Below are 20,558 nucleotides of genomic sequence, written 5' to 3'. Positions count from 1 at the left end.
CTGATAAGAAGGAAAGTATTTCTTCGAAACTCCGCGGATTAAGGACTATCCATTTATCTAGTGTTTTTAACTCATTTCAAATTGTTTTTGTAACATATTTTATTAACTGTTTGCTTATATATATATATATATATATATATATATATATATATATATATATATATATATATATATATATATATATTGCTACTTAATTATAACTATCATTATTTTGGAATGTTCAACATTGATATATATGCTCTGAAAATGCGAATCCATTTTTAATTAGCTTATTTACAAAAACTGACTATATACATTATATACATAGATTTTTACAAACGCGCGGATATTAATATATATATATACTTCAGAATAAAAAATAGTCACAAGCACTGAAATCGCTATTTGCTAATATTTGATCCTCTGAAGAGATGGCAGACATCGAAATCCTATACGATAAGGAGTTAAAATATTTCTAATGTATTCTTTGTCTTACATAGAATAATAAAAATATTTTGATCTGAAACTCAAACATTTCACGGCATAAATGTTTAAATTCATATATATACATATATATATATATATATATATATATATATATATATATATATATGTCTATTTATATCATTTAATGTTATAATGATGTACACGAATCTTTTAATATTAATATTAATTAGTAGTCTTTTTTAACTAAAGGGAAGTAACTCTTATTTATTTTTTTAATAAGTATATCCCTTATACCAAATCGAGTTGTGAGCGTGTCCAGATAAAGCGTGAAGAAGAAAAGGAGGGGGATGGGGAGAGAGATGGATAGAATTTATGTTGCACATTTACCCCTTTTTTATTGCATTTTCACCCCAAACAAGACACATTGCCACTTTGTTGTAGGGGGCTAGTATCAGGGGCATAAGCATCAGGAGTACTGTGTAGGAAGTTGGGCATCAAGATGTCGGTTCTCGTTGCACTTGAACTTCTGCATGTTAGTACAGTCGGGGAAGCAGGGACCCGGAAGGGAATTCCAAAGTCTAGCTATTCTGAGGAAGAAACTACTGGAGTAGAAGGTCCTCTTGCATCTAGGGATCTCTACTGTGAAGGGGTAGGATTTAGCTGCTTGTCGGGTTTGTCGGGGGTATTTACGTTGAGGGGGCACAAGTGCTTGCAGTTCGTCAGAGCATTCACCGTTAAAGTACTTGTAGAACATTTCGTCGATGTGACAGAGGCTGAAGTTTAGCTGACAATTCAGAACCTATCAGATTGGCGACTCTCATTTGAACCTTGTCTAGGAACGAGAGACTAGTGGCAGATGCACCAGCCCAAATATGACAACAATACTCCATACATGGGAAAATGGTGGCCTTATAGAGGTATAGGATACTTTCAGGTGTTAATAGCTTTCTAGCACGGTAGAGAGAACCCACCTTCTTCGTAGCGGTCCTGGCAATGTTCTTAATGTAATGGTTCTAGCTCATGTTTCCTGTGAATGTTAGGCCGAGGAGTTTAAAAGATGTACTTTCAGATAAAAAGTCATTGACCATTGCTATTGGCAGTAGGGAAGGTTTCTTGTAATTATTGAAGGAAACAAGTTTAGTCTTGGCAGCATTGAAGGTGGCCATCCATTTTTGTCCCCATTCCACTACAGATCGGAGGTCTTCCTCTAGTGTTTCTGCCATTTCTTTAGATATGTGTTCATTTGTTTTTCTTTCGTGTCTGTTATAGAGCGTGGTGTCGTCAGCATATATACCCATCTCACAAACAATTTTGTCAGGAAGGTCATTTATGAATATTAGGAATAACAGAGGTCCAAGGATAGACCATTGAGGAACTCCCGCATTTATATCATATTGTTTAGATGTACGACCGTCAAGGACAACCTGGATTTTTTTTGGTCAGTCAGAAGTTTAGCATCTGTAAGGTGATGGACTAGAGCTTGGTTAATTATGGTCTCAAATATTTTGGCGAAAAGTGTGAGGAAGCTAATGGGCGATAATTTACTGGGTCAGTTCTTTCGCCAGAATTCTTAAAGACTGGCACTACAGAAGCAGTTTTCCAGCAGGCAGAAAAGCAAGATTCATTAAGGCATTTGTTGTAAAGTTTGGAGAGAAACCCTTGCAATGTAAGGTAGCCTTGCTATTTTTAAATAAATATTAATTTTCTTAAAATGCAGTTTACGAAAAGTATACAAACTGAATATGAATTTTTTAATGGAAATTGCTTCAGACAAGGCATGAAGGCACTTTATGTAAAGCGCTAAAAGAAAAAATAATTCAAGGTGAAATATTTTCCAATGGTAAGTGTTAGACAGAATAGATTCTAACTCAGAAGACAGCAATTTTTCCTTCTTTGTTCAAAAACATCACTCATGGAATGCGAGGACAAAAGAACAAAATAAGAGGCAAACAAGAGTTACGTAAAATATAATGAGGCACATATGTGGCCCCAGCAACCCCTGTCTCTCCGATGCAGACGTCATTATGCAGCTATTTTACCGGCTACTCGCTTGACTTCTTCATACAAAATGGCCGTCGCTGTGATCATTTACGCTGACACTGCAATTGCTCTGAGATCGATTTGAGTGAACCAAAGATCAAATAGCTGACAAAAGGGTAATCGTTAAGGCAATAAAACTTGGAGCTTGTTAAAAAAAGAAGGATAGAGTTCAACGCCGATGAAATGTCAGCAATGATTCGTCGTTGGATAATGAACTGTGTTTGCAGCCAGCATGGTTCATCACCTGAAATAAGAAAAGCGAAAGAAATACGATTATGTGAAGATACAAAAAAGAGATAAAGAGTGAGAATTGTTGCGAAATATTAGGTTAGGTTTGGTAGTTTTTTTTACGACCTTCCAATTCTTTTCGGGTTATTTTATGCTGAATTATGGGAAGAGAGGTTTTATACTTAAATTTATTCATTATATAACTATATATATATATATATATATATATATATATATATATATATATATATATATGATGAAAATAATGGAAATAGTATTCCGACAAAATAGAGAAATAAAAAGGAACAAACCGTATTATGTGCTCATCAACGTTTCGTCTTCATTTCGATCCAGAGGAAGTCTCGAAATAAAGACGAAACGTTGATGAACACATAATACGGTTTGTTCCTTTTTATTTCTCTCTCTCTCTCTCTCTCTCTCTCTCTCTCTCTCTATATATATATATATATATATATATATATATATATATATATAGGGTGTCCCAAAAGAAGCTGACGGATTAGAAATGTAAATTCAACTGAAAATACCACTCTATGATAAATATCGACTCCTTGATGGTATAACGACTCATGATAACTTTAGTGGAGTTAATCTAGATGCTCCGAAATCTTTTTTCTCTAATTTGATGCTTATATTGTTCTATCTTATATTTGATCAATTCAGCTTCTTTTGGGATACCCTATATATATCTGTTCAGAAACTGTAATGAGTCTGTTAAGACTATCCCGTTCAAAGATCTTTCCAACAATTGAGAGGAGGGAGATACCCCTGTAGTTTCCGCAGTCCGACTTACTTTATTTGTTTTTATAGAGGGAGACGATTAGGGCGTCGCGAAAATCGTCTGGCATTATCTCCTCCTCCCAGACAGTTAGAAGGACGTCACAGAAGGTCTCAAAAGCATTGGGGCCCACTGCCTTGTAGATCTCAGCAGGGATGCCATCCTTTCCCGATGCTCTGCCAGAAGTTGTCTGGTGGATCGCTTTCTTGATCTCCTCGGTGGTAGGAGGGTTTACGAGCTAATCCTGTGTGAGTTGTTGAGGGATCTGATTCAGGGCCTCTGAATCAACTGATTAGGACCTGTTCAGCAAAGTGCTGAAATGCTCCTGCCAGCGTCTACTGAGACCCTCCTGGTCCTTGATGAGCGTCTTCCCATCTGACGAGAGTAGTGGAGCACTGCCCGGTGCAGATGGGCCGAAAACAGATTTCAATGAGCTGAAATTTTTTGATGTTATTAGTATCAGCATAGTGCTGAACTTCAGATGCTTTGTTCTGCCACCACTGATTGTGCATTGCTCGGAGATCGGTCTAAACTTTGGCCTGGAGGGCCTTGAACTTCTCATGCTTATAGATGAATGACGGGTCATTTAGCCATTTTATTTGAGCCCTGTTCTTGGTATGTATGGCTTCTCTGATTACTTTGTCGTTCTCATCGAACCAGTCTTCATGGGTTCTGGTCTTTGCTCCAAGGACTTCCTTTGCAGTCTCATTTACTGATTTCTTGAAAGAGGCCCATTTCTCTGAGCTGCCTTCAGTGGTCACACGATCTTGGAGTTTCTCATCTAGCACTTGCTGAAATCGTGCCTGATAGGATGAGTTGTTAAGCCTGGCAACATTGAAGGAGGGCCTGAAAGTTTTGGGTCGGTTTCTGTGGTGTGGCGCAATGTTTAGTGTCAGTACAGCCCTGACCAATCTATGGTCAGTTCAGCACTCAGCGCCTCTCATAGCACGGGTCACACGAACGTCCTTGATGTCTCGTTGATGGACGATGATGAAGTCAATCATGTGCCAGTGTCTTGACCTTGGGTGCATCCAGGTGGTCTTATACTTGTCTGCCATTCTGAACAAGGTGTTGGTGATGCAAAGACTGTGCTCTGCACACTTGCTGAGAAAAAGCAGACCATTATCATTGATCTGTGTCTGCCCAGAACGTCTTTTCAGCTACTGTAGTCTCTCCCCACTCTTGCATTAAAGTCTCCAAGGGTGACTAGTTTGTCGCTTGGTGGGGTTGACCTGATGACTTGGTCAAACTGTTCGTAAAACTTCTCCTTGGCATCATCTGGGCTTGTGAGTGTAGGGGCGTAAGCGCTGATGATTGTGAGATGTCTGATCCTGCTGAGAGGGAGGCGCAGTTTCATGAGGCGCTCGTTGATTCCAACTGGTAGCACAGGCATGTTCTTCAGCAAAGCTGTCCTGATAGCAAACCCGACACCTTGAATCCGGTCTTCTGTTTGCGGCTTTCCTTTCCAGAAGAAGGTGTATCCAGCTCCCTCTTCTCTCAGAGATCCCTTGTCAGCAATCTGCGTCTCGCTAAGTGCGACTATATCTATATGGTAACACTGGAGTTCCCTTGCGATGAGCGCTGTTCTTATTTCAGGTCTTGAGGAAGTAGCTCTATCCAACAAAGTTCGAACATTCCATGTTCCGATGATAATTTTTTTCTGTGTTTTTGTTGTTCGCCCGCTATGTGGATGAGGCCGTCAACCGCGGTAAGCTGACCAGACACTTTTTTTTTTGGGGGGGGTACCTTTTCTAACCCCTTCCCTCATGTGAGGGTGGGTAGTGCTATCCTAAAGAGGCTTCCCAGTCGCCCACAGGTGCTGCCGAACTCTCCTGTTGCCTTTCAGGGAAAAGAGCAACCATTTGCCTATGGACCGCCTACGTGTAGGTTTATGACTACAACTGCCAGTGTTCACCTACACCTGTTGCTTTCGCCACGTGGCCATCGCCGCAGGACTTGAAGAGTGTGCCTTAGACAGATTGGTAATCGGTGATGAGTTGCAAAATAGACCTCTGCGTGAAGGTTTTATAGTGAGAAGGCCGGTGCACAGGGGCAATCCCATTCTCTCGGCCTGGGAAGTCTTGATCCAGTGGCACAGAGAACCGTTACGACGGGAGACTGCCAGACTTCAGTGGATAACCAGGATGACTTTAGGTGCCACATCGTGCTCTAGGGGCTCCAGCGACACTTGCTGCCATCGCCTTCACAACCGTTAGTTCTTCATATTAACTCCTCCGCTTGTTCCGCCGGGAGTCAGGCTTTGCATGCAGTAGGGCTGATAAAGCCCGATTCTAGTTCACTGAGGATTTGTGACCCGTTGGCTACTCTCACCTGGTTTAGCAAGCTCGCCAAAGCCAGTATCCAGGGTGTGGCTGTTGCATGCGTAAGCTCCGGGGAGCCACAGGTGAGAGCTGAGTGCCAGGTGAGGTCCAGTGGCAGATGGGGTGTCCTACGAAGCGAGCATGGCGAGCCCCCTACTAAAGGTACTAACCACTCCCTGAACACCCCATACACCCCACAGTGCGGCGTCAGGCCTGGCAGGAGTACTTTGGACATGATCTTTTCCTTAAGACAGCTTCAAGAGAAGTGCGTTGAATAGAAAAAAAACTCTCTACTATGACCTGACCAAAGCTTTTTACACCGTCAACAGAGAGGCACTTTGGACAGTCCTTGAGCGCATCGGATTTCCTCCAAAGTTTGTGTCAATGATCAGGCTCTTCCACGATGGCATGACTTGTCAGGTCCTCTCAAATGGTCAAATGACACTTTCACTGTCAACAACGGTGTAAAGCAGGGTTGCGTATTAGCCCCTATCCTTTTCAACATCTTTTTCACCTGTATGCTGTCCCATGCTGTCCAGGATTTGCAGAGGGGTGTCTACATTCCTTACCGCTTGGATGGCTCTTCGACTTACGGAGACTCACAGCAAAGACAAAAAGCTTGAAAACTCTCAGCCAAGAGGTTCTCTTTGCCGATGACTTTGCACTAGTGGCCCATACAGAACAAGACTTGTAATGCTGGATCGCTTCTCTGGGGCATACAAGCTCTTCGGCTTGACAATCAGTCTTGGAAAGACGGAGGTGCTCCACTAACCTGCAGTATACTCCAACCCTCATCCTCCCACCATCACCATTGACGACACACCACTTGCCAACATTAATCACTTAAATATCTGGGAAGCACCACATCTTGTGATGGCTCCTTGGACAGAGAGATTGACACCAGAATCAGCAAGGCAAGTCAGGTACTGTGAAACTTCGCAATCGAGTGCTAAATGAACACAACATCCGCCTATCTAAAAAGCTGAAGGTCTACAATGCTGTGGTCCTTCCCTCCCTGCTCTATGGTTGTGAGACGTGGACACTGTACCGCAGGCATATAAAGAAACTGGAGCTCTTCCACATGCGAGCTCTCCGCTCCATCCTGGAAATCAAATGGCAGTATCGCATCACCAATCTGAAGGTCCTTGACAAGGCTAAGTCCACCATCATCAACCTTGACAAAGCTGAGGCCACCATCATCAAGACCCAACTTCGTTGGGTTGGACACTTGATTCGAATGGACGCATGTCGGATACCTAAATTCCTGATGTACGGAGAGCTCCAGGCCGGCAAAAGAAACCAAGGTCGACCAAAACTGCGGTATAAAGACACTGTTAAAGCCAATCTGCAATGATGTCGTATCAAACCGGGAGACCTAGAGGAACATGCTATGGACAGACCAAAATGGCGAGGCCCAACTCACAAGGCTGCTGCCAACTTTGAAGAGGCTTGTAGCCAGAAACTCACTGCTGCCAGAGAGAGACACCACAGAGCAGCTTCAGCGATAATCACAACAACTGACTTCCAGTGCCCCCAATGTTCTAGACTATGCGCCTCTAGACTGGGGCTGCATGCTGATTATTTTTAATTTTACAGACACGCGTTTAGAATTTACGTTTTCTTAAGGAAATGATAATTACGTAAGCTCATATTAATCAGGAATGAACCCAAGAAATGAAAAAAAAAATATGTATCTACATTTTCATTCCAAAAGTAAAGCCTTCCATTGTTTTTACTAAAAAAGTTGAAGAGCTACGGAGACGGGAGTAGTGACCTTTTATGCTCCACAATTTATTTTTCTATAAAGTCACCATAATAATCTGTGCACTTATAAGCGATGAGCGATGGTTGTGCGTAGGCGACCGGAGCGCGCTTTGTCAATTGAAGATCGTTCTTATTTTTTTACCACTAAAAGTCGAGGAGCTACGGAAACGAGAGTGATATCACTAAAGCAATCAACTTTTTGTTCTCCAGAATTTCTTTCTCTACATAGTAATATCTATTCTCAATCAAGTTGTGCCAGGAATCCAATAACGCATCTCTGATTTCTTTCTCACTCCGTCAATATGTGTAACAGTCATCACAACAATGCAATTTGCAAACCCCTAGCCCCAACCCTAACCCTCTGATCCACTTGGTCGGAATGATAAAAGGAGGCATTACTTCTGGAACGTCTCTCGTATAAACGCCAAATCAGCATGCATAAACAGTAATCAGCAAGAAAACATTCGCCGACTGACGTAGAAATATTGCATGCTGCTAAAATAAACGGTTTCTTCTTGATTCCTCCTCAAGAAAGCTTTTTATATATAAAAATGGTCCTTAGCTTTATCTTTTTTAGATATTAAGAAGTTATATAATTATAAAACTTTGTAACCTTGCTTGCTTTTTTGGTCGCTTGCCGATCGGGCGATTCCAATTTAAAAAAAAAACGGAACAGATATATATATATATATATATATATATATATATATATATATATATATATATGTATATATATATGTATATATATATATATATGTATATATATATGTATATATATATATATATATATATTTTGATGATTTTTTTTTTTTTTTTTTTACATTTTCACCTCAAACAAGGCACATTGCCACTTTTATGTAGGGGGCTACTATCAGGGACATAAGCAATTTCCGAAAGGATGAAGCGCTAGTTTCTGTAGGTAATTAATAATTATCATATTAAATAATTATATATATATATATATATATATATATATATATATATGTATATATATATATATATATATATATATATATATATATATATATATATTGGCAGTTCAGTCCGGCTTTGCTCGGGCCCTATGTACTATTCATAACTGTATGTGCATATATATATATATATATATATATATATATATATATATATATATATATATATATATATATATGATTCAATTCATTTTCTTGAAGTTATATATTTGGATTTTACCGTCACCGGATTATTTATCTTCCACCAGATTATCCATTCATGTGTATTGCCTTTTTCTTCACCATCTTCCCTCTGCTTCACTTTTTTTGTTATCAAGTAAGATCTTTGACTTGTTGTTTCATCAAATACTTTTGCATGCAAAATCCGATCCCGCATTTTGCTAATTCCTACCCTCTGATGAGAAAGTAAGTATTTCTTCGAAACTCCGCGGATTAAGGACTATCCACTTATCTAGTGTTTCTTTTTCAGATTAAATATGTTTTTAACTCATTTCAAAGTGTTTTTAACATGTTTTATTAACTGTTTGCTCGTATATATATATATATATATATATATATATATATATATATATATATATATATAGTAGTAGTAATTTATAAAATATATATGGCGATTAAGTTACACTGAATATTCGGCGTTTCATCCACTCTAGGATTCGTCAGGCTTATGCGCGAATTCTTTGGTTGTTTATCGTTTTTATATGGTCCATATTCGATACTATGGATATCGGCCTTTATAGAGATGACAGACTAGCTATAATGAAAAACTCCAACAAAGTCAAGGGAGAAAACTTTAAGAAAATCATACACAAGGAAATGAATAAATTTGGCCTAAAAGCAGACGTATCAGCTAACATAAAAATAACAAACTTCGTGGACGTCACGTTAAATTTAGATAAAAACACATATGAACCATACTTAAAAGATAACGCTACTCCAATTTACGTAAACCCTAAGTCCAATCACCCACCATCAATTATAAAACACATTCCTAACTCGATCGTAAGTAGACTCAGTAATAACTCAAGCGATGAAAATGCATTTACGGCCCCATACAATCAAATGTTAAAAATAAAACTTGGCAAGAAATTTCTAGACCTTATTGAAAAACACTTTCCCGCAACCAACCCCTTACACAAAATCTTCAATAAAAATACCTTAAAGTTATCCTACAGTTGTTGCAAAAATTTAGAGATGATAATTAAAGCACATAATAACAAAATACTAAAGAAAAACAATGTAAACAACAACAAAATAAACAATAAAAAAGTAAACGCCATGACAAAAATAAAACTAACATTAGCAGAAATAATAATAATAATAATAATAATAATAATAATAATAATAATAATAATAATAATAATAATAATAACAAACCAACCCCGGACAAGAACAACCATACCATAAATAAAAATACTAATAACGAACAAGATAAATGCAACTGTAGACACCGCACACTTTGCCCAGTTCAAAATAAATGTCTAACAAAAAGCGTAGTTTATCAGGCAACAATATTTGCGAAAAAAACCCGAATAACAAGAAATATTACGTAGGCATGAGTTCCTTAGATTTCAAAACCCGATACTATGACCATAAAAGTACATTCAACAATAAAAAAAAACACCGTATAAAAACATTAGCGAATAAATACTGGGAACTCAAAGAAAGCGGACATTCACCAGTAGTCGAATGGAAAATATTAAGACAAGCTACCACGTGTAGGCATTTAGACGACCCATGTAAAGTATGCCTTCATGAAAAATTTTCTATCCTGTATTTTAAAGAACCCCAAAATCTATTAAACGGTAGAAGAGAAATAGCAAATAACTGTGCTCACAAAATAAAATTTAGCGATACAAAATAGTTTTAAAACTAACAAAAACAATAGAAAATAAACAAATAAATAAATTAAATAAACATGAATATACATAAACGATCACACATATATGTATGTATATATATGTGTATATATATGTATGTGTACATATATATATATGTGCATATATGTATGTACACATATGTATATTTATATATATATATATATATATAAAGAAAATGTCTGCCTTCTTTTCCTTCTTCTGCCTGTCTACTATTTTTTTATTTTTTTATTTTTATTTTTTTATTTTTTTCACCTCTCTCAACCCGAGCTGCCTACTGCGTCTAATTTTTTCTTTTTCCCCTTGCTGCTATTTTTTAAAAGACTTTCGGCTACGGTTTGTTCAATAACCTTACTAAAGCACCTCTCTCAATATCCTTACTACACCACATGTTCTTGTCATGGGGAGGTTAGGGGTATCCATCCGATAGCCGTTCTTACCATGAGAAGTAAGGGTGCCTATTCCGAAATCCGTTCGTAACAGGAGGAGATTCAGAGATGGGCAACAGCAACAACAATAACAACAACAAACTTGTAATTTAATTTATTCGAGGGCGCATGCTTCTACCAGGCAACGCCAATTAGCGGGTACTACTAGTATATATATATATATATATATATATATATATATATATATATATATATATATAAAAGGGATAGTAGGTGAATATATATATATATATATATATATATATATATATATATATATATATATATGAAAAAAGAAAAAGTCTGCCTTAAACCACTATACTAGATTTAAAACAGATCCTTTGTTCGATAAAATGCATGCCCATTGGCTGATAGGAAGGGGCGCGGTGGATACTAGAAAGCTGATTGGCTAACTAAAATCCTCAACAGAAGAGGACCATATAAAAACGATAAACAACCACAGAATTCGCGCATAATCCTGACGAATCCTAGAGTGGATGAAACGCCGAATATTCAGTGTAGCTTAATCGCCATATATATTTTATAAATTACTAACTAGCTCTACCTACGTATTGAGCACCTTTGAAGTAAATACTTAAATTTTACGCATAAATCTATACTTTCGTATACTAACTTTATGTGAGTAAATGAAGTAGTTATATATATATATATATATATATATATATATTCACCTACTATATATATATATATAGTAATTTATAAAATATATATGGCGATTAAGCTACACTGAATATTCTGCGTTTCATCCACTATAGGATTCGTCAGGCTTATGCGCGAATTCTGTGGTTGTTTATCGTTTTTATATGGTCCTCATAGGGCGCATAAGCCTGACGAATCCTATAGTGGATGAAACGCAGAATATTCAGTGTAGCTTAATCGCCATATATATTTTATAAATTACTAACTAGCTCTACCTACGTATTGAGCACTTTTGAAGTAAATACTTAAAGTTTACGCATAAATCTATACTTTCGTATATTAGGTTTATGTGAGTAAATGAAGTAGTTATATATATATATATATATATATATATATATATATATATATATATATATGTATATATATATATTCACCTACTATATATATATATATATATATATATATATATATATATATATATATATATATATATATATACACCTACTATCCCTTTTCTCTAAAGAAAGGATCGCCCGATCGTCGAAGACAAGATGCAAGAAAGCAAGGCTCCCAGAATTTTATAATAATAAAAATGTTTTTCTTGCTTATGAGACTGTCATTATAAAAAAACAACATATTCATAGAAGATTATTTAGTAGTTTTTTATCTTCTTTTTGTTTTGGTGGTATTAAACCGAAGGGTCAGCCACTCGCCCAGTGTTGCTGATAGTTTCTGTGCGTGATTAGCGGAAATTTTGAATAGAGAAACTTTGGAATAGAGAAATTTTGAATAGTGAAATTTTGCAATGGAGAAATTTTGAATAGAGAAACTTTGGAATAGAGAAATTTTGAATAGTGAAACCATTGTTTCAGTTCACAATTTAGAAAACTAAATCATGTTATATAATTTTTTGTTAAATAAAAAATAAATCAAGTCTTATTCTATGAATAAGTTGTTTTTACTAAAAGTCTCAGCAAAAAAAGATAAAAACTGAGTTTAATCATTGAATAAAAACATACTATAACATTCTTTGGTTTTGTAAATTTTCAAAAACAATAAATATTTATTTATTTTATTTTATTTTTTTTACATAGGTATCACCACTTATCAAGGCCAAGAGGCCACTCAAGGATAAGGGTTAAAGAGTGTACAGTAGAAATTGGTCAACATAGTAATCATTAGTAATGAAAATTTGGTAAATTTGATAACTTATATAGAACGGCTCATCAAGAACTTATTTACGTTAGACTTGAACACAACCATATTGTAGTCAGCCGGAAAGCAGGAAAACGGAAGACAATTCCACAGGCGTGCAGCTCTAAAAAAGAAGTTTTGTTCATGGAATCTACGTTTAGGTTTAGGCACAGATAAAGAGTGGGGGGAATTATTGATAGTGTGTACAGCTAGACGAGTGTTTCTTGTGAAAGTTTAGCGAGGGGGACCATAGATTGAAGCTCAGTCGAACACTTTCCATGAAAATAACGATACATCAGAGACAAACTCGCAACATCTCTTCTGTGAGATAGAGGTTGCAAGGAGGAGAAAAGGACATCTCCTACGAGGCTACGAAGTCTATTTTGAACTCTATCAAGGCAGGACAAGTCCTTTCTAGCAGCTCATGCCCAGATGTGGCAACAGTATTCCATCCTTGGACGTACCTGGCTCTTATATAGATAGAGAATAGCATCAGCAGTGAGATATTTACCGGATCGATAGAAAGATCCCACCATTTTTTCAGCGGCCTTGGCAACAGATTTGATGTACGTGTTCCATTTAAGATCAGGAGTAATGGTCAAGCCCAGAAGCTTGTCAAAACTTGAGGCCTCCTGAAGACGAGAGCCATTCATTTCAATTGATGCCAGATGTGGATCAGAATGTTGATGATGTAAAGAGAGAAGCTTGGTTTTAGATGCATTAAAAGTAACCAGCCACTCCTTTCTCCATTGTACTACATGCTCAAGATCAGAGGAGAGAGAATTGGAGAGAACTTGGTCGTTTACTGTCTTAGATGTGCTACCATAAATGGTAGTGTCGTCAGCATAAATGTCTACAAATGATGTAAGGATGTGATTTGGAAGATCATTAATGTAGATCAGGAAAAGAGTTGGGCCCAGGATGGATCCCTGAGGGACACCGGCATTAATACTGTGAGCTTCTGATTTTTGCCCCTCAACTACTACTCTTATGAACCTATCAGAAAGAAATGATTTAATAATTGAGAATACATGTTCAGCTATACCATAGCTAGAGATCTTATGAAGTAAACCTTTATGTCATACCCTATCAAAGGCCTTAGATATGTCAAGAGCAATTGCCCTAGAAAGGTTGCCTCCGTCGAGAGATTTGCTAATCCTATGAGATATAACTGTAAGCACATCTGCTGTAGATCTAGCAGAACGGAAACCATATTGAGTGTCACTAAGAAGGTTTTTTTGTTGTTATTACTAGCAAATCGCCTGGCGTTACACGGTCGTTTTTTTTATAAGAAATCACCACTTATCAAAGTACAGATGCCACTCGAGGATAAGTCTTAAAGAGTGTCCATTGGTCAAAAGGACAATATCGTCGTAATCGTTAGAAGTGTAAATTTGATAAACCGGATTACTTAAGGAGAACGACTCATCAAGAACTTGTTTACATTGGATTTGAAGACGGCCATAGAGCAGAAGACGGTCGTAAAATACGCATAAATATAATATTTTAAGTCATGCAAATTTCTTATTTATTATAAACAGAAATACCGTAATTATTAAACGTAGCGTTAAATTCTTTTTAAAAAAATTTTTTAAAAAAACGGGCTGAGACATGTGCATACGAATATTATGTTTTTTTTTTTTTCGTTTTTTGTTTTTTGTTTTGTTTTTTTTTTGTTTTTGTTTTTTTCAAAACAGTTCACAAACGAAAAATACTGGAGCTGAGATTGAAACCAAAACCTAAATCCAGAGAATCAAATACGTTAATAATTAGGCTAGCTTGACTAGATTTTTAAAAAGTGTTTTCAAATCATCTTATTCTTAACATAATGTGAATGATTCGCGCAGACACAGTTGTGAAACAGTTTACAAACAGATAAAAATCCGATGGAAGTACCAATTTTTTTAATTTTAACACTTCGCGGGTCTTTTTTTCTGGATGAAAACCGATTAAAAGTTATACGGTATATCTGAATTCCCCATGTACTTATTCCTTTTTTGTTGGTTTGGTAGCGGTCACAAAGCAGAGTGTTTGCTGGCTTTAACATTTGAAGCGGGCTAACTTCTCTCCTGGCTGTGCCTGTATGTTATCCTGTTGGTCTTTGTTTCCGTTCTCTTTCGTTTACAAAATGTTCGGCTTTTATCTATTTTTAACCAGCTCCCAGGGACACGTTGGTTGTTATTTTAGCGGGCTCCGCTTCCATTAGCTAATTAATTTTTATTATGTTTGTCTAGCGTATTTTTCTGTTAAGTTACATTTTTGTTTCGGCGACACGACCGTTTTTTTTTTTTTTGCCGTCCTGTAGCTTCATCAGACTTTTACAGAAATTGGTTCGTTTATGGTGGAATGAAAGGGTGAATTTGCTCTACAACAGTATTGAGCACTTTCTTCAAGTTTTTTATTAATTACCATTTTTACTATATATATATATATATATATATATATATATATATTAGGGGGTTCTCTATATACCTCTTTCTTTGGAAAGAAACAAACGACTGCGATAAAATATGCATTACAAAGTGATAATTCATCCGAACGATGCTAAAGTCTTTTTAAAGTCCACATATTCTCGAACAAATAACAGAAAAAAATTTCTCTCCCAGTTTTCGATCAACTGTAGATTTATCGCCATTTAACAAATCAATTGAAGAATTGATTTTCTCGGTAGGCGTCGCGCCGCTTTAATTCGATAAAAATATCATTGATTGCATAACGTGCTAACGCGTTATTCTTTATTGCTGTTCAAATTCGCAAGTTTTACTTCATGATAGATGCTCATGATTATATATATGTGTGTCTGTCTGTGTATGTGTGTGTTTTGTGTGTATGTCTGTCTGTGTGTCTGTGTATGTGTAAGTGTGTGGGTGTGTGTGTGTGTGTGTGTGTGCTTGGGTATGTGTAGCATTAACTCCAAAGCTGATTAGTCAGTCATTTTGAAATTTTGAACATAGCTGTCAGCCGTAAAGGTGTCTAATGTGGGCTGCATTTAGTTTAATTTAGTTCAATAGAAAGATGTGAAAAAAACGGCGAAACCCCTTCGTGAAAATTCAGATCCGATCCTGTGAAATTTCGGAAATCAATTAATAAATAATCTAGAAATTTCATTTTCTTTGGAGTATTTTGGAGGCGCTAAATATCACGTTTTAAAATTCAAACATTTCAGATTTGAATTAAATTTAGTCTACATTACATATCAATTTATTCTTACTCCCCTTAATATAATCTGATTAAAATAAAAATAAGGATTCTAGATACAATTTTTAATAGCATTGTATCTGAATTTGAATACGCAAAACGAGACATAACAATGTTGTATAAACTGGTGTTCATAGGGATTTATTTTTATCCTTCGAGAAAAATAGATCCACCCGATCTGAATATTCTTGCAATAATGCTCGGATGTACTCATATTAGCATTATAGATCTATTATTGATTAGATACTGTGATTATTTCAGTGCATATTTATATATAGACATCACTTTACATATTCTTTTTGCATTTTTATACTTTATTTCGACATTATTCTTCTTTCAATCGTTGGAGTTTTCAGTGTTTTGCGCTAACCTGCAACATTATGACAAATCTATACAAAATTCCTCAGAAAAAAAAAAAAGAAACAATATTTGAAATTCTATGAAACAGGTAATATTCATTCTATCTTGTATTTTTTAAGAATAAATTTCTCATTGTTAATTTGCATAATTTAATTCCACTAAAAGGTCTATATTCTAAAATTTCATGATGTTGATCGTCTTACTGTGACAGCACGTGGTCTTCCCTTCGACAAACCGCCGACCCCATAGTTGTGTGCCGTGGATTACTACCTCTACCTCTTCACTGTTCCCGTTGGCTGTATAATCATCCTCTGGTTCACACGGGTCACAAAGTGGAAATAAAATAAGTCGTGGAACAAAGAAAGAAGAAATACAAATGCCAATGTTTCACATAAATTTGAGGGTTGGACTTGTGAGAATATGTCTTCTCCCCGATGGATGTTACGTTATTCTGTCAGTCGCGATCGTCTCTATCTCTGTTTCATAGTCAACTCTAAAAACTGTCCCACTCTTTTCGCTATCAGCTCCCATCCGCTGCAAACGGTATCTAGTTGTCAACTGTCTTCTCTATGTCGGTATCTGAAGTCCCCCAACCCAGACTATCGGAAGCTGCCCTTCCCTGTGTTATCAGTTTTGTAAGTTTCTATTGTCATTGTCAAATCGAAAAGGCTCGATCTAAAATACCTACGGATTCATTGTTTGTTATTTCCCATCTCTTCATCAATAATAATGAATCTCCTCTCCTCTATATGTGTTAAGAACTGTGGCGTAATATGTCCCAGTCTGTATTAATAATATGAAGTCCTACAGAGTTATCATCACAGTCGTCAAGATGTACAAAGAACTGTTATAAATGTCTTCCCTCAGAACTGTCATCACCATCGTTATTCATGTGTTATGAATCTCCGTTATTCATGTCCCCATACGAACCCGCTACACAACAGACGCATGCTATACACACACACTATCTCTAAACACATTTTCTCGAGGATTCTTCGTCTGCCCCCGGATCGTAGAACTGAAACTCGCGTGCCAGTGTGTCATATTCCTAACTATCGGAATTCCCGAATACTTCGTTTCCTACATCCCAAAAAATTCATGTTCCGTTTTCCGTCAACAACCTGGCCAAGTCAAATCACCATGACTTAAATTCTTTCTAACTATCGGCCTAACCCCCACGCGACGTAAGACAAATCCCCGATCCCACAACAGACGAAGTCTTCAGGAGATTCTTTAAATCGACGAACATCTCCCTCATAAAACATATTATGCTGATAGCATAGCAGTCCTTGTAAACCGTGAGTGACAAGACGGGCGAACGCCGCATCGCCACAAATATAAAGGACCTCTATATGGACAAAAATTGTTTAGCAATTCCTTTCCGATCTCAACTGAAGAATGAATTACCCTCTTCGCTTCTAAACTATTTCAATACTATCTAATATCAAAATTTTCCGAATTAATTATCATCTAAGGCTCCCCTCCCTCATGGGAGGTCTCCACACCAACGTGTTGCACCCCGTCCCTGTTTTCACCCCCACCTGTTGGAAAGTCGCTCCAACTAGAGAAAAAAATCAATCCTCACAGCGAAAGAAAAAAAATGATCAACGAAATAAAAAAACATTACTTCTGTCTTTCTTTTTAAAAAAAAAAATGTACATTTCCCTCATCTTTTTAGCATAAATGTGAAAAAATATAGGAAAACTGTAACGAATCCCAATATATCAATAAAGGATTTTGTTCACACAAATGTGCGCGACCAGACCACACTCTCGCTCCCAATCTTTCTTTATCGATTACCCCCCTCTCTCTCTCTCCCATCGAACTAAGCTTCCCACCTATTTCTTCACTTTTCATTGTAGTTGCCAACCTCTGACATCCTTCTCTCTTTTCCTCTATCTCGGCTGACCTTATTTTTGAATCAGTTTTCACCCCAAACAAGGCACAGTGCCACTTTGAAGTAGGGGGCTACTATCGGGGACATAAGTTGCAGGGGCATTATGAAGAGAGATGAGTAGCAAGATGTTTGTTCACATTACACTTGAACTTCTGCATATCAGTACAGTTGGGAAAGCAGAATCCTGGAAGGGAGTTCCAAAGTCTTGCAGTTATGGGGAAGAAACTATTGGAGTAAAAGGCTTTCTTACACCTAGGGATCTCTACTGTAAAGGGGTGGGATTTAGTTGCTTGTCGGGTTTGTCGGAGGTAGTCACGTCGAGGAGGTACAAGTTTTTGTAATTCGTCAGAGCATTCACCATTAAAGTATGTGTAGAACAGGCAGAGGGATGCAACATTTCGTCGATGGGACAGAGGCTGAAGCCTAGATGACAGTTCAGGACCTATCAGCTTTTTAACTCTGTCCAGGAGTGAGAGACAAGCAGCAGATGCTCCAGCCCAAATGTGACAACAGTACTCCATACATGGAGTGGAACAAAGACCTCTCCACTCCTGCACTCTCTTTCGGTCATTGTTGGTCGCTGCTACCTGATTTCCTCATTGTCTTCTTCAAAACCAGCGCCGCTACGATGGCCTCTCTCTCTCTCTCTCTCTCTCTCTATATATATATATATATATATATATATATATATATATATCAATCTTTCTCTCTCTATCTCTCTCTCTCTCTATCTATCTATCTATCTATCTCAGTGAATCACACTGTATTCGCACATGTTTCTATGAATCAAGAAAGTATACGTCTATACATGCTAATAAAACTAAACAAAAAAAGTAGAAAAATATTTCATGAAAATAGAAAAATAAATTGGCCTAAATTTTTTTCTGTGCAGAGCCACAAAACAAGAGAAAGCCACTCACCGCGTATCTTTTTTCATCTCGCATTTCCCTTGTTCCTCGATTTTATTTGCTTCCTTTGTTCTCGATTGCTTTACTTGTTATTTTGGTTGTCTTCACTTTTGTGTGTCCGTGTTTTTTGTTTGTTCAATTCTTTTCTGCGTTTTTTTCTCTCTGTCTTTATAAGTCTATCACGCAATCACTCTCTTCTTTTGATTTTCTTTCTTTTTTCAGTGTCCGTGTTTTTGATTTTTTTGTTTTTCGTTTAGTTTCTTCTTTTTAGAAATGGATTCAACCGTTTTAATTTTTTCTCCTGCATGTCCCTTTTCGTTGTGAAATCCCCCAAAGTAGAGTCCTGGTAACGGCACCATTTGTGACAGCACGTGGCCTTCCCTTCGACAAGCCGCCGACCTCATAGTTTTGTGTCGTGGTTTACTCTAAAAACTGTCTAACCGTTGTCGCTACCAGCTTCCATCCGCTGCAAACGGTATCTAGTTGTCACCTGTCTTTGCGTCGGTATCTGAGGTCCCCCAAGAAGCTGTCCTTTCCTGTGTTATCTGTTCTGTAGGTTTTTATTGTCATTGTCAAATCGAAAAAGCTCTTTGTTTATTGTAAGACATTTCCTATTCCTTTGCCTATTGCCATCCCCCTCTCAGCACTTAGTGACTCAGGTCCACCTCAGGTCCACTTTATAGTATCACATTACTGTTACTGGTGGTTCCTTTAATTCCGTTGGCATCTATAATTCTTGACAGTAACTGTTTCGTAGCAAAAAATCATTCATTTAATTATTATATCAATAAATGACTCTATTTTACCTTAAACTCATTAGAACTATCAATCCACCAAAGGAAAGAAAATGCATTTTGGCATAAATACAAAATCCGAAAATTGGAAGAGAAGTTGAAATTACCTTATTTTATGCTTTCATTACGCCAAAATGGCATTATTTTTCATAAATAACAATTGTTTCAATTTTGCATTTTTATTTTAAAACAATATCCCAACGTCTTAGTCGGATTGTGTTAAAATGACAGAAAGATATCAAAAATAAAGACTCTATTTACATTGGAAACCTTTAGTGACTTTTTGGATACCCTGTATTATAAGTCTTTGTTCTATCTTGTATGAAAAAAGGGTATCGTCTCAATAGCCTCATATATATTTTGAAAAATTATATTAAACTGTCATAAACGTATTAAGCGACGCTCTTTGTGTAAACAAATCGAGTGGAGGCATTTGGACGATGTCAAAAAATTGCCAGCAGCAGCCGTATAGCGCAATGGTGAGAAGCCTTGACTGTCATTTGGGCGGTCGGGTTTCGATCCTGGCTAGAGACAGTTGCATATCTAGCCGCACTGATGAACTGTGAAACAGCGAAACAGTACTGTATGTGGATGACTATATATGCATATATATATATATATATATATATATATATATATATATATATATATATATATACATACAGTACTGTATATGGATGACTATATATATAT

Source organism: Euprymna scolopes, chromosome 27 (genome assembly GCF_053919585.1).
Source record: "Euprymna scolopes isolate OS-2025 chromosome 27, ASM5391958v1, whole genome shotgun sequence".
In the NCBI taxonomy this organism is placed as follows: Eukaryota; Metazoa; Mollusca; class Cephalopoda; order Sepiida; family Sepiolidae; genus Euprymna; species Euprymna scolopes.
The sequence above is the reverse complement of the archived record's forward strand: the minus strand, read 5'-3'. Positions refer to the sequence as shown.